This window comes from Arachis ipaensis, chromosome B10 (assembly GCF_000816755.2).
Source record: "Arachis ipaensis cultivar K30076 chromosome B10, Araip1.1, whole genome shotgun sequence".
In the NCBI taxonomy this organism is placed as follows: domain Eukaryota; kingdom Viridiplantae; phylum Streptophyta; class Magnoliopsida; order Fabales; family Fabaceae; genus Arachis; species Arachis ipaensis.
The window spans coordinates 93,037,862-93,053,769 of record NC_029794.2 but is presented as its reverse complement, the minus strand read 5'-3'; positions in this window follow the sequence as shown (position 1 = coordinate 93,053,769).

The window sequence follows — 15,908 nt, the reverse complement described above, 5'->3', positions numbered from 1 at the left end:
ATCACTAACCACAACATGAGAATTGGCAATGATCAATCCCATCAAGTCATCCTCTAACTAATAAAGGAAAGTCAAATGAGCTGTGTCAATCTAAGTCCATAAGTCCTAGTTCTACACCTAATCAGTTGGTGAGATCTAGCATTAATGGCTCCCAATCGTCAATCACTTGAACATTAGTGACTCAAGAGTTCCTAAGTTACCTTCCCAAGCCAAGAGCACAAAATTCTACTCTAAGATCCAACCAAGCATTTTGTCAAACACTTGGAAGGCATAAAAGGAAAGCATAGTAAATGACAAGAAATAGTAAAATCTACCAACTACTAATTGCAAGAAATCAATAATCACAACTCAAATCAACATCAAAATAACATCAAACATCAAATCTCATTAAAGAAAAATCCAAGTCCAACAAGTGTTCATCAATCACAAAAAGATGCTCAAAAGAGAAATTAACAAGAGAATCTTGAAGAATTGAAAGAGTAGAAGTAAGAAATCATAAAAGAAACAAGATAAAAAACATGTAATTAAATCTAGATCTAAGATGGAAATTAATCTAACCTAATTCTAGAGAGAAGAGGGAGCTTCTCTCTCTAGAAACTAACCTACATGATGCTAAGTTACAAACAATTGCTCCCCCCTCTTTGATTGTTCCATCCTTGATGCATATTGTCATTATAGTTCCCATTTCCTACAACATAATTTGAGCCAAACTCATAGCCAAAGTGAGAATTCATAGTGAAAAGTGAAAATAAGAAACAAAAGCTAACAAGAAATAATGAAACAAAGTCCTAAAACAAGCAAAAACTAACAAGTAATCCAAAAATCAAGCTAATTACAATATTCACATATATACAATAACCAATAACATAACACCATTGCAAATCCCCAGTAATGGCGCCATTTTGATGAGCGAACTTTTGTGTGGTCTAGAATTTCACCAATAAAATCTTGTTGTAAAGTATAGTTTTTAAACCAAACAATAGTCCTTTCATACAAAAATTTTGTTTGTCACTAGTGCAAACCCCAAATAAGAAATAACCGTTAGACTCCGGGTCGTCTCACGAGGAATTGCAACAAAGTGTCTTGTTATTGGTTATGAGATATTTTGGGGTTTTTGGGATAAGAGACATGAAATGTAAATGGAAATGAAATTCAAATAACAAAAAGGCCTTGGCAAGGGTTGGTGGTCAAGGATCTCTATCCTAATCACTAACCACAACATGAAAATTGGCAAGGATCAATCCCATTAAGTCATCTTCTAACTAATAAAGGAAAGTCAAATGAGCTATGTCAATCCAAGTCCATAAGTCCTAGTTCTACACCTAATCAATTGGTGAGATCTAGCATTAATGGCTCCCAATCGTCAATCACTTGGACATTAGTGACTCAAGAGTTCCTAAGTTACCTTCCCAAGCCAAGAGCTCAAAATCTACTCTAAAGCCCAACCAAGCATTTTATCAAATGCTTGGAAGGCATAAAAGGAAAGCATAGTAAATGACAAGAAATAGTAAAATCTACCAACTACAAATTGCAAGGAAAGTACATCAACAATTCAAATTATCAATTAAAAGAACATCAACATTAAATTTTATTAAATGTAAACAAGATCCAACATAAGTATTCTTAAACATAAAGAGAAATAAAATTAAAGTTAACACAAAAACTAAGAAGAATAGAGCAATAGATGCAAGAAATTGGAAAAGAAACAAGATGAAATCAAAAAATCATCCCTAGATCTAAGATGGATTAACCTAACCTAATTCTAGAGAGAAGAGGGAGCTTCTCTCTCTAGAAACTAACCTACATGATGCTATACTACCAAACAATTGCTCCCCCTTTGCCCAAGCTTGAATTCTGTATGAAATAGCATTATAAATGAGTTGGGTTGGGCCCAAAGTGCTTCAGAAATTGCTGGGGGCGATTTCACTTTAGTGGGCCACGGACAGCATCGGCGCACACGCGTACTGGCGCGTGCGCGCCCCTGAACGCGAAATAACATATGGCAAATTTTATATCATTTTGAAGCCCCAGATGTTAGCTTTCTAACGCAACTAGAACCGCCTTATTTGGACTTCTGTAACTCACGTTATGGTCGATTGAGTGCAAAGAGGTCAGGCTTGACAGCTTTACGGTTCCTTAATTTCTTCATGAGTTCTCCCACTTTGCATGCTTTTCTCCTCACTTCTTCCATCCAATACTTGCCTTATGAACCTGAAATTACTCAAAAAATATATCAAGGCATTGAATGGAATTAAAGTGAATTAAAATCACTAATTTTAGGGCCTAAAAAGCATGTTTTCACATTTAAGCACAAATCAAGGGAGAATTGCAAAACCATGCTATTTCATTGAATAAATGTGGGAAAAGGTGAAAAAATCCCCCAAATTAAGCACAAGATAAACCACAAAATCGGGGTTTATCAAATCTTCCCACACTTAAACCAAGCATGTCCTCATGCTAAGAATAAAGAAGGACAAGAAAAGGGGTATGAACCTTTATTCAATGCAAAGAGACTATATAAACCTATCTACATGCATGCAACTAAATGCAATATGATTCTACCTACTTGGTCAAAAGTAAATCAATCTCCAAGAACATATATAAGCAAGTTTGGCTAAGATCATGTGATGATTCATGAATCTTACCAATTCAAATATCAAAATGAAGTTCAAATAGACTTGCAAGAAGAAAGCTCATGAAAGTCGGGAACAAGGAATTGAGCATCGAACCCTCACCGGAAGTGGATCTGCTCTAGTCGCTCTAGTGTATAGGGTCGATCACTCAATTTTCTTCTAATCATGCTTTCAATGATTTATTTTTCATCTAACAATCAACAATTATTCAATGCATGCATACATTCATCATGAGGACTTATTCATAGGTTGTAATGGGGCTAGGGTAAAGGTAGGGATGTAATGGTCAAGTGAGCTTGAAATTTGAATCTTTGATTAGCCTAAGCTCTCACCAAACACACATAACAACCTATACAATTCTAATACACAACCTAGCTACCCATGATTCTCACTTTTTTCACATACTCATGTATTCTCTTTAATTAACATTCCATATGCATTTTTTTTTATTGAACTTTACTTTGGGGAAGTTTTGTCCCCTTTTTTATTTTTTTTCTCTTTTTTTTTTTTTCTATATATATATATATATATATATATATATATATATATATATATATATTCTATATATATATATATATGTTCTTTTTCTTTTTCTTTATCATTTTTTAAAGTATATACAATTGTATCAATGCATATAGTTTTACATATAGTGCATGAATATGTACCCAATTCCCAATATTTTTAACAAAAATAAAAATTACACTTTTACCTCAACCAATGTCTCAAGTTTCCCATACTCAAATGATACACACCCTCACTAGCCTAAGCTAATCAAAGATCCAAATTAAGGATATTTATTATTTTTCACTTAGGGGTAGTGATGTGCTAAAATTAAGAACAAAAGGGATTAATTAGGCTCAAAATTAGCTAACAATGGTTGATGAAAGGTAGGCTATTTAGGTAAGTGGGCTATATGAAATGATGGCCTCAATCATATAAATGCATGTATACATAGAATAATGGACATAAAGAATCAAACAAATCAAAGATTACAATCATAGAGAGAGAATAATACACACAAGAAATTATAAGATGTAACCACACCATTGGGCTCAAAACTCACATGCTTGTGTTCTTAGCTCAAAAACCATGTTCCAAAATACATTCTTCAAGCAAGTTCAACAAGAATTTTTTTTTTGAATTGGTAGGGTACCCTAAAAACAGTTTCTTGGAAAAGAAGTCATCACCCTAACCAAGTAGTCCTAACATAAAAAGGGAAGTGATAGAATATATACAAATTCTAACTAACATGCAACCTATCATGCAATGCAACAACTAACTAACAAAGACAAAAGTTAAGAATTGGTGTTGAAAGAGGAAGTTGTTACCCATGGAGGTCGGTCGGTCGACCTCCCCACACTTAGAAATTTACACCGTCCTCGGTGCATGCAAAGAAGAGCAAAGTGGACGGGTTGCTACAATTGATGAGTTTCTTCAAAAGGTTGTGCGGGTGAACTTGTTTGTTGCCCCAATTGAAAGCTTTTCCATTCCTTTCCTTCTTGGTGGCCAACCTAAAAGGAAAGAAAAAGAAAGAAAATTAAGCCTACAACAAAGATATGAAAGCAATTAGAACATAGGCGGGGGCTAATGCCAAATAAAAGTATGATTCTCAAATACATGGTAGCTACAACATGTGAGTGAGAAGGCAATTCAAGCAAAGGCATATTAACTAATACTTGAAGCAAGAGTAAAGTCAAAGCATAGGCAAATAACATGAAGAGCATGTTGCATCAAGCTTAATCAATAATTGACACAAACAAGATTAATGATAAGCATGAGAGCATTTGGTCCCATCCTAACTCAATAATGATGAGGTACAAAAACAAGGGATCATGAGTCAAGAAGGACTAAAGCATTAATCTTGTGTGTAGAGAAAATATTACAATTAATAACAAACAAGTCACGAAGCACCAAGATTAACCAAGAAATTCTCAAAAATTGAGTAAAAGAATTCAATACCATTATTAAAATAAGAAACTTAGAAAAGAAAATAAGAACAAGCTAAAAAAACAAAATTAAAATGCAATGAATGAAAGGTATGCAAATGCAATGGACAAAAGAAAATGGAAGATGAGAAAAAAACTCTTTTTTTTTTGCCCGGCGCGGATGCGTCATGCACACTTCCGCGCCGATGCGTAGATTGGCTAAAGGACGCGTATGCGCCAGGTGCGCGCACGCGTGGGTTGCTGGCACAGAATAGGCATAAATTGGGCATAACTCTCTGGAACATGTACCAGGAGGGCAGGTAATGCTATCGGCGTGCACGCGCACAGCGTGCGTGTGCGCGCATTGCGTGATTAGCTTCAACGGCGCGTACGCGCCAGGTGCGTGCACGTGCCAGGTGCGCGCACGCGCAGGTGGTTTGTGCCTCAGGCATGGTGCTGGCACAGTGTAGGTGCAACTCTCGGGTCAATGTATGGAGGCATGAATTTTTCAATCCACGCGTATGCGTACATGGTGCGTCCGCGTGGATGATCGAAAATGCTTGAGGCGCGCGTACGTGCCAGGTGCGCGCACGCGCGGGTTGGTGCTCTGTTTTTCAAATTTTTTCCATGTTCTTGCACCAATCCAAGCATTCCAAACCTCCAAACAGCTACCCAAACACCTTTAAACCTTATTTAACATACTAAACTACTAACTCAATAAGATATGAAATTAAACTAATTTCCAATATGTACAAAAGAGAAAAAAATGAAAAGAATTTACCATGGTGGGGTGTCTCCCACCTAGCACTTTTGTTTATTGTCCTTAAGTTGGACTTATGGGGAGCTCCTCTTAAGGTGGCTTGTACTTGAAGCTATCCTTGTACATCCACCAATGCTTGAATCTCTACTAAGCTTTAGTCTTCAAAGATGATAACTCCAAGCCTTGATGGAGTTTCACACAAGCCATGGGCTCCCAAACTTGATTCTCCTTGTGCGATCCGGGATCCCACACTTTGTTTTGACACCCATCTTCAAATTAATCATCATGATTCCTATTGGGTGGCATGACCTTAGAAATCTCAAAGAAGCACCCATACATTCTCCTAGACCCATGCAATTCGGTTTTACACCAACCATTTCCATTTAACTTTGAGCATGCAACCATTATGAACTTGGAGTGATGTCCCCAACCACTACACAACTCTCTCTTACTTTTAACTCCACAAAGAGCTCTAAGTTGCCCATCCGTCTCAAGCAAACCATATTCAAGTGAGAAATTAAAGCTTAGGGATAAGAATTTTACCCACTTAAATATTGTATTGGATGGTGACTTAGGAAGGGGTGGTCCTTATGATCTTGGAAGTTCCACTCCCTTGTACTCTTCTTTGACTACCTCCACCTCTTCATAAGCTTCTTCAATTTTAACCTCTTCCTCTTGGTAGCTCTCTTCCAATTTAATCTCTTCTTCATTGCTTACCAAGGGCATGGGAGGTTGTGCATCTTCTTCTTCGATCTCAATTTCAAGTCCAATGGGGGAAGATTCAATTGTAGATAGGAACTCTTCAATGATTGAATCCATCTCTTGATCAACCTCTTCAAAGTTTTCCACCATGATATGCCTTGGAGGTTGTACACCCTCCTCAACATCAATATCAAGCTTCTTGGAAGAGGTCTCTCTAATCCTACATCCCCATGGACTTCCAACATCTCCTATGTTATCAACCACTCCTTCCGGCTTAATTGTTTCAACTTTTCCCCCTTGTGGCAATTCTTGCTTCAACTCCTCTTCTTCATCTTGAAGCTCTAAACTCACTCCCTCACTATGCTCCTTAGTTTCTTCTCCACATTTGTCAATGGGATTGCCTTGGTTGCTTAGGCTTAGTCGGGAGGAGGCCATATTGCTAACGGCTTCCACTAGGATAGCCATCTTGGCTCCTAGCTCTTTAAACTTATTTTCATCCTCCTTGTGTTGTCTTATGATATGAGATTCAAGATCTCTCAATTCCTGCGTGGGGGCTTCATCGGGAGGTGATGGTGGAAGAGAAGGTCCATTATTTGGGAGGGAAATTTCATAATTGGAAGGTGGTTCATCTTGGTAAGGGTATGGAGTTGGTGTATATTGAGGTGGTTCTTGAGAGTAGTTATGTTGGAATTGTGGTGGTTCCATGTGTGGTTCATATGGTTCACAAGGTTGTTGGTATGGTGGATATAGGTTGGGGTCATAATGAGGTGTTTGGTGAAAAGGAGCTTGTAAGTAAGGTGGTGCAAAATTATGTTGAGGAGGTGGTTCATAGGCATATGGTGATGGTTGTTGACAAGCACAATAAGGGTTACCATATCCATTAGATTGATATGCATTAGGATTAGGATTATACCCATAAGAATCCAGAGGAGGTTGTTGCCAATAAGGTTGATCAATCCCTTGAGGCTCCTCCCATCTTTGATTCCCAATTCCTTGATGCACATCCTCATTGTAGCTTCTATTTCCTACAACATAATTTGAACTAAACTCATAGCCAAAGTGATGAGAATTCATAATAGCAGATAAAAACAAAAGCTACAAAATAAGCAACAAAGTCTTAAGCCTAACAAAAACTAACAAATAAGCGAAAGGCAAGCATATTCACAATATTTACAATAGCCAATAATATAACACCATTGCAACTCCCCGGCAACGGCGCCATTTTGATTTGTGAACTTTTGTTGATATAGTATTTCTCAATTGAATTCTCGTTGCAAGTATAGTTCTACACCAACAAACAATCCTTCCAATAAAAAATTTGGTTGTCACAAGTAACAAACCTCAATGAATTTATAACCGAAGTATTTAGACTCCGGGTCGTCTCACAAGGAATTGCAATGAAGTGATCAATTATTGGCTATGAAGGATGCAAGGGGGTTTGATTTGATAAGAGGACAAGAAAATAAATGACAAGAAAAGTAAAGAGAGCAATTAAAGAAAGCAATTAATAAAGAGAAATATTCATGGCAAGGTTGAGATCATAGGCTTTCTATCCTAGTCATACAATGATTAATTCATCTTATTTAGTCAACTCCAACAAATGGAAGAAGGTATCATGTTATCTTCACATAGGGAGAATGTCAAACAAGACTAATCAATCATATCACGATAATAACAAGAATTTATCTCATTTCGTCATCTCCAACATTGGAAGAAGGTATCACATTATCTTCCATGAGAGAAAGTCAAACAAGACTAGTTAATCTCAAATCAAACATCCTAATCAACTATCTAATTGAATTAGCAAAAGATTAGCGTCATTGAAATAATATTAACTAACAACTCTAGATCAACAACATGTGTTGGGTTTTCATGACTCAAGATTACCTAATTACTCTTTTCAAGCCAAGAATGCTCAAAATCTACTCTAAAACCCAACCAAGCATTTTATCAAACACTTGGAAGGCATAAAAGGAAAGCAATAGTAAATGAAAAGAAATAGTAAAATCTACCAACTACAAATTACAAGGAAAGTAAATCAACAATTCAAATCATCAATTAAAAGAACATCAACATTAAATTTCATTAAATGTAAATAAGATCCAACATGAGTATTCTTAAACATAAAGAGACATAAAAGTAAAGTTAACATAAAAACTAAGAAGAATAGAGTAATAGAAGCAAGAAATTGGAAAAGAAACAAGATGAAATCAAGAAATCATGCCTAGATCTAAGATGGATTAACCTAACCTAATTCTAGAGAGAAGAGGGAGCTTCTCTCTCTAGAAACTAACCTACATGATGCTATACTACCAAACAATTGCTCCCCCTTTGCCCAAGCTTGAATTCTGTATAAAATAGCATTAGAAATGAGTTAGGTTGGGCCCATAGTGCTTCAAAAATCGCTGGGGGCGATTTCACTTTAGTGGGCCATGGACAGCATCGGCGCACACACGTACATGGCGCGTGCGCGCCCCTGAACGTGAAGTAACATATGAAAAATTTTATATCATTTCGAAGCTCCAAATGTTAGATTTCTAACGCAACTGAAACCGCCTCATTTGAACTTCTGTAGCTCAAGTTATGGTCGATTGAGTGCGAAGAGGTCAGGCTTGACAGCTTTACGGTTCCTTCATTTCTTCATGAGTTCTCCCACTTTGCATGCTTTTCTCCTCACTTATTCCATCCAATAGTTGCCTTATGAACCTGAAATTACTCAACAAACATATCAAGGCATCGAATGGAATTAAAGTGAATTAAAATCACCAATTTTAGGGCCTAAAAAGTATGTTTTCACATTTAAGTACAAATCAAGGGAGAATTTCAAAACCATGCTATTTTATTGAATAAATGTGGGAAAAGGTGATAAAATCCCCCCAAAATAAGCACAAGATAAACCACAAAATCGAGGTTTATCAACTTGCAATAGAGGATGAAAACCTAGAGAGAAGTTGGAGCTTCTCTCTCTAGAAATAAAATGTAACTAACTCCCTAAAAATATCGAGTCTTATCACTCATTGTCCTAACACTCCTAATCCTTGGCCTTCTTAAGTTTTTCCCTCCAAAATCTGCTCCAAAACAGGGCCTGGGAACCCCCTGAAATCACTGGGCATGTGTTTCATTTAAAAAATCATGTGCGCACATCGACGCGTACGCGCACTGCACGCGTACGCGTCCCTGGGTCCTTTGCGATCTTGCGCGCAGGCGTAAGGTGCACGCGAGCGTCATAAGGGATATGGCCTAACCATATAGGCGAGCCGGCTCCTCGCTCGGCTCTGGATGAATGCATCTACGCGTACGCGCACGATGTGCGTGCACGTGCATGTGGGAATTCCAATTCTTTAATTTGTTCCATGCTCTTTCCATTCATGCATGCTTCCTTCATTCCTCTTGGCCATTTTTGCCCTGTGACTTCTGAAATCACTCAACAAATGGATCAAGGCATCTAATGGTAATTGAGGAGGATTACAATGTATCCATTTTGATGCAAAAGAAGCACATTTTCATCTATGAGGAAAAATGGGAAAGTGACACAAAATCATGCAGTTTTATATGAATAAGTGTGGAAGATCATTGATAAAACCTTTAGATTCTATGCATGATAAACCCTAAAAACGGGGTTTATCAAACTCCCCACACTTAAAGTCTAGCATGTCCTCATGCTAAGGGAAAGCAAAAGATCAAAGGACTACAAGGGTGTAGGACTCATGTGATGCGATCTACCTACATGAATGCAACTAGGGTGTATGCTACTATCTACTTGGCCAAGAGTAATTCAATCTTTCTAGAAGGCACATATGTATATGCACATAGGGCAAGATGATGGGCAATGTATGAACTCTACCAATTCTAGTCATCAAAGTAAAATATGCATAGCTTGTATGAAGAGCGCTCGCGAGAGCCGGGAACAAGGAGTTGAGCTTCGAACCCCTCACCGGAAGTATTTGCACTCTATTCGCTCGGTGTATAGGGTTGATCACTCAATCCTCCCATACTTCATGCTTTTCTAAAATTTGTTTTTCTTCTAACAATCAACATATATTCCATGCATGCATACAAGTATCACGGGGTCTGATGAGCGGATAATTTATACGCTTTTTGGCATTGTTTTTAGTTTGTTTTTAGTATGATTTAGTTAGTTTTTATTATATTTTTATTAGTTTTTAAATAAAAATCACATTTCTGGATTTTACTATGAGTTTGTGTATTTTTCTATAATTTCAGGTATTTTCTGGCTGAAATTGAGGGAGCTGAGCAAAAATCTGATTCAGGTTGAAAAAGGACTGCAGATGTTGTTGGATTCTGACCTCCCTGCACTCGAAATGGATTTTCTGGAGCTACAAGAGTCCAAATGGCGCGCTCTCAATTGCGTTGGAAAGTAGACATCCAGGGCTTTCTAGCAATATATAATAGTTCATACTTTTCACAAGGATAGACGACGTAAACTGGCGTTCAACGCCAGTTCCATGTTGCAGTCTGGCGTCAAACGCCAGAAACAGGTTACAAATTGGAGTTGAACGCCAGAAACAGGTTATAACCTGGCGTTCAACTCCAGAAACAACCTAGGCACGTGAGAAGCTTAAGTCTCAGCCCCAACACACACCAAGTGGGGCCCCAGAAGTGGATTTCTACACCAATTATCTTAGTTTATTCATTTTCTGTAAACCTAGGTTACTAGTTTAGTATTTAAACAAGTTTTAGAGATTTATTTTGCACCTCATGACATTTTAGATCTGAACTTTGTACTCTTTGACAGCATGAGTCTCTAAACTCCATTGTTGGGGGTGAGGAGCTCTGCTGTGTCTCGATGAATTAATGCAATTATTTCTGTTTTCTGTTCAAACACGCTTGTTTCTATCTAAGATGTTCATTCGCACTTCAATATGATGGATGTGATGATCCATGACACTCATCACCATTCTCAACCTATGAACGCATTCCTGACAACCACCTCCGTTCTACCTTCGATTGAATGAGTATCTCTTGGATTCCTTAATCAGAATCTTCGTGGTATAAGCTAGAATCCATTGGCAGCATTCTTGAGAATCCGGAAAGTCTAAACCTTGTCTGTGGTATTCCGAGTAGGATTCAGGGATTGAATGACTGTGACGAGCTTCAAACTCACAAGGGTTGGGCGTAGTGACAGACGCAAAAGGATCAATGGATCCTATTCCAGTATGAGTGAGAACCGACAGATGATTAGCCGTGCGGTGACAGCGCACCTGGACCATTTTCACTGAGAGGACAGATGGTAGCCATTGACAACGGTGACCCACCAACACACAGCTTGCCATAGGAGGAACCTTGCGTGCGTGAAGAAGAAAACAGGGGGAAAGCAGAGATTCAGAAGACAAAGCATCTCCAAAACTCCAACATATTCTCCATTACTGCATAACAAGTATTTAATTCATACTCTTTTATTTTTCACAATTCAAACTGATAATCATAACTAATATCCTGACTAAGAATTACAAGATAACCATAGATTGCTTCAAGCCAACAATCTCCGTGGGATTCGACCCTTACTCACATAAGGTATTACTTGGACGACCCAGTGCACTTGCTGGTTAGTGGTACGAGTTGTAAAAAGTGTGATTCACAATTCGTGCACTAAGTTTTTGGCGCCGTTGCCGGGGATTGTTCGAGTTTGAACAACTGATGGTTCATTTTGTTGCTTAGATTAGGAAAAATTTTTTTTTTTGGTTTAGAGTCTTTTATTATTGTTTTTGGTTGAAATTTCTTTTTTTAATCCTTATTTTCTCTTTTTAAAATTTTTTGAAAATTTTATAAACTGATAATTGAGTTTTTCTGTTTGAGTTTAGTTTCATGTTTTAAGTTTGGTGTCAATTGCATGTTTTTATTTTCTTTTAAATTTTCGAAATTGTGTTTATTGTTCTTTCTTAATCTTCAAGTTGTTCTTGTTTATTTTCCTTGTTTGATCTTTAGTTTTTCTTGTTTTGTGATTTTTCTTATTTTTCTTGTACATTTTGGAATTATTAGCATCTAAAAAAAAGGATTTATTTATACCTTTTTAAAACACTTTAAATTTATAGCTCAATTGGCTAGAGCGTGGTGCTTATGTTCTTGGTAATTGGCTATCCTCTTTTTAAAAAACTTTTTCAAAAATAATTTTTCTTTGAATAAATCTTGTGCCAAGCTTTAAGTTTGGTGTTTTCTTGTTGATTTTTCTTTAGTTTTCGAAAGTTTTATTTTGGTTTTCCAAAAATTTTAAGTTTGGTGTTCTATCTTCATGTTCTTGTTGTTCTTGTGAGTCTTCAAAGTGTTCTTGTGAGTCTTCAATGTGTTCTTGAGTCTTCCTTGTGTTTTGATCTTAAAATTTTTAAGTTTGGTGTTCCTTGGTGTTTCCCTCCAAAATTTTCGAAAATAAGGAGCATTAGATCTAAAAATTTTAAGTTTTGTGTCTTTTTATTGTTTTTCTCTTTCCTCATTGAATTCAAAAATATCTTTTTCCTTTATTTTAATTGATTTTTCGAATTTTCCTTTTAAAAATTCAGATTTTATTTTAAAATTTTTATTTTATCTTATCTTAGTTTTAAAATTTCAAAATTCAAATCTTTTTCAAAAAAATCATATCTTTTTCAAAATCTTATCTTATCTTATTTCAAATTTCAAATTTCAACTTCCAAAATTCAAAATTCAAATTTCAAAATTCAAATTTCAAAATCTAAAATTTAATTTTCAAATTTCAATTTTCAAATATTTTCAAAATTTTCTTTTTCAAATCCTTATCTTAATATTGTTGACTTTTTCGAAAATTCAAAATTCAATTTTCAATTTTCACTTTTCAAATTTAAAATTTAAATTTCAACACTTTTTAATTTAAATTCCTTATCTTCTCTTACCTAGCTTATTTTATCTTTTCTAATCTCAAATCTTAAAATCAAATCTTTTTCATATCTTTTCTTTTTTTTATTTTATTTTATTTTCTTACAAGTATCTTTAATTTTAAGACATATCTTTTTCAAAACTTCCTAACCAATTTCTCTTTCTTCATTTTTTTCGAAAATCCTCACCCACATTTCTTTCAAATCTTTTTAATTAATTTAGTTTTCAATTTTTTTATTTCTTTTTCTTCTAATTTTTGAAAATATAGTAAATTTTTCAGTTATTTTATTTTATTTTAATTTCGGTTTTCAAAAAAAATATTATTTGCAATCCGCATCATCTCCCTTTCTCCATCATGGACCTAAGTGGAAGTGAACAGTCCAGAAGGACTCTGGGGTCATATGCTAACCCCACTACTGCTTCATATAGGAGCAGTATCTGTATACCCTCCATTGGAGTCAGTAGCTTTGAGTTGAATCCTCAGCTCATTATCATGGTGCAGCAAAGTTGCCAGTATTCCAGTCTTTCACAGGAAGAACCTACAGAGTTTCTGGCACAATTTTTACAAATTGCTGACACAGTACATGATAAGGAAGTAGATTAGGATGTCTACAGATTATTACTGTTTCCATTTGCTATAAAAGACCAAGCTAAGAGGTGGTTAAATAACAAACCTAAGGCTAGCATAAGGACATGGAAACAGATGTCAGAAAAATTCCTGAATCAATACTTCCCTCCAAAATGGATGACACAGCTAAGGCTGGACATCCAAGGCTTTAAACAAGGAGATAATGAATCTCTTTATGATGCCTGGGAGAGATACAGAGAGATGCTAAGAAAATGCCCCTCTGAAATGTTTTCAGAATGGGTGCAGTTAGACATCTTCTATTACGACTTACAGAGAAAGCTCAGATTTCTCTAGACCACTCAGCTGGTGGATCTATACACATGAGAAAGACAATTGAAGAGGCTCAAGAGCTTATTGATACAGTTTCCAGAAATCAGCATCTGTACCTAAGCAGTGAATCTTCTAGGAAAGAAGAGGCTAAAACGGTAACTGCTGAACTCAGTCCTGCAGAACAAATTACTGAATTCAATCAGCAATTGGACTTTCTAACAAAACAGCTGGCCGAATTCAAGGAGATACTACAAGACACAATAATGGCTAATCTGAATGTGGAAGTACAGTTGAAGCAAACAGAACAGCAGTTATCAAAACAAATAACAGAATAGTGCCAAGCAGTTCAATTAAGAAGTGGAAAAACATTAAATACCTCACTTCAAGGCAGCAGGAAGCCAAGAAATGAATAAACTGCTATTCAAAATTCCTCTGAGGACAGTAAGAGCCCAGAGAGGAATAACTCTGGCGTTCAAACGCCAGAAACAGGCAGGGATTGGCGTCAAACGCCCAATGGAAGCTCAGTTCTGGCGTTCAAACGCCAGGAACAAGTAAGGAGTTGGCGTCCAACGCCACTCTAGCTTCTAACTCTGGCATTCAAATGCCAGTGAGGGATCAGACACACACAAGTGCTGATAACATCCCCTCTAAAAAGACTTCTCCAACCACCTCTGTAGGAAATAAACCTGCAGGAACAAAGGTTGAGGAATACAAAGTCAAGATGCCTTATTGATAAACCCATATTTTATGATATATTTTGTGCTTAATTTGAGTGATTTATTCAATCCTTCACCCACTTATTCATATTAATTGCATGGTTTTACTTTCCCTTCCTTATTATGTGATGTATGTGAAAAACATGTTTCCTAAGCTTTAAAATTAATTATTTTAATTACCTTTATTCCCATTCGATGCCGTGATTCGTGTGTTAAGTAGTTTCAGATTTTCTAAGGCAGAATGGCTTAAGGGATGGAAAAGGAAACATACAAAAATGGAAGGAAAGCACAAAACAGAGCTTCTGAAGAAACTGGCATCCACACGATCGCATGAACGAAGCGATCGCGTGCCAAGCACGAATCAGCAGCGACGCGGCCGCATGACTGACGCGACTGCGCGCCTTAAGTAGAACGCACATGACGCGGTCGCATGACTAACGCGACCGCGTGGAAAGGAAATGCTCCGAATGACGCGACCGCGTGACCCACGCGGACGCGTGACAGAGGCCACGCACCAGAAATTACAGAAAACGCTCATAGCGAATTCTGAAGCCCTTTTTGGCCCAAATCCAAGTCCAGAAGGCATAGACCAGAGGTTACAAAGTGAGGGAACGCATCCATTCAGGGAGAGCTCGCCAATTTTCACTTTCCATGATTTAGATTTAGTTTGAGAGAGGTTCTCTCCTCTTTCTCTTAGGATTAGGATTAGGATTTAGGACTTCTCTTAGTTTGTAAGAGTGACTCTCGATCCAGGTTTAATATTTACTTTAATGCTTTTATGCGTACTTATAAATGTTGCCAACTTGACTTATGAACCCTTTCCATGTTATGATTTGAATTAATGATTATTTGAGGTATTTTAGTTATTGATTGCTTTCTCCTTAATTTGTGTTACCATTGCTTTCCGTCTAAGGATATTTTATTCCAACAATTTTACTTTCTTCCTTTTGGTCTTGGTTAAGAAATCAGTAACTCAACATTATTAAACTCAGCATAATTGATAATTGTTATCTTGCTAATTGAACTGAACTTCAATAATCACAACTTTTTCTTAGGAAATAAATAGGATTCGAAGGTCAAACTAATTAGTCCCTTGACTTTCCTTTACTTTAGTGAAGGTTAAGTAAGTGGAATTTAGATTCAACTTTCATTGTTGTTGAGGGAGATAATTAAGTTGGACTTCCAATTTCTCTTACCTTGCCAAAAGTTGCTTTACAGTATTTATTTATTTTAATTGCCATTTACTCTAATTGTCATTCAAATCACTTGCTTCTCACCTTCTAAACCCCGATTACAACCTTTATAGCCAATAATAAGAACATACTTCCTTACAGTTCCTTGAGAAGACGACCCGAGGTTTGAATACTCGGTTAACAATTTTTAAAGGGGTTTGTTACTTGTGACACCCAAAATGTTTGTACGAAGGGA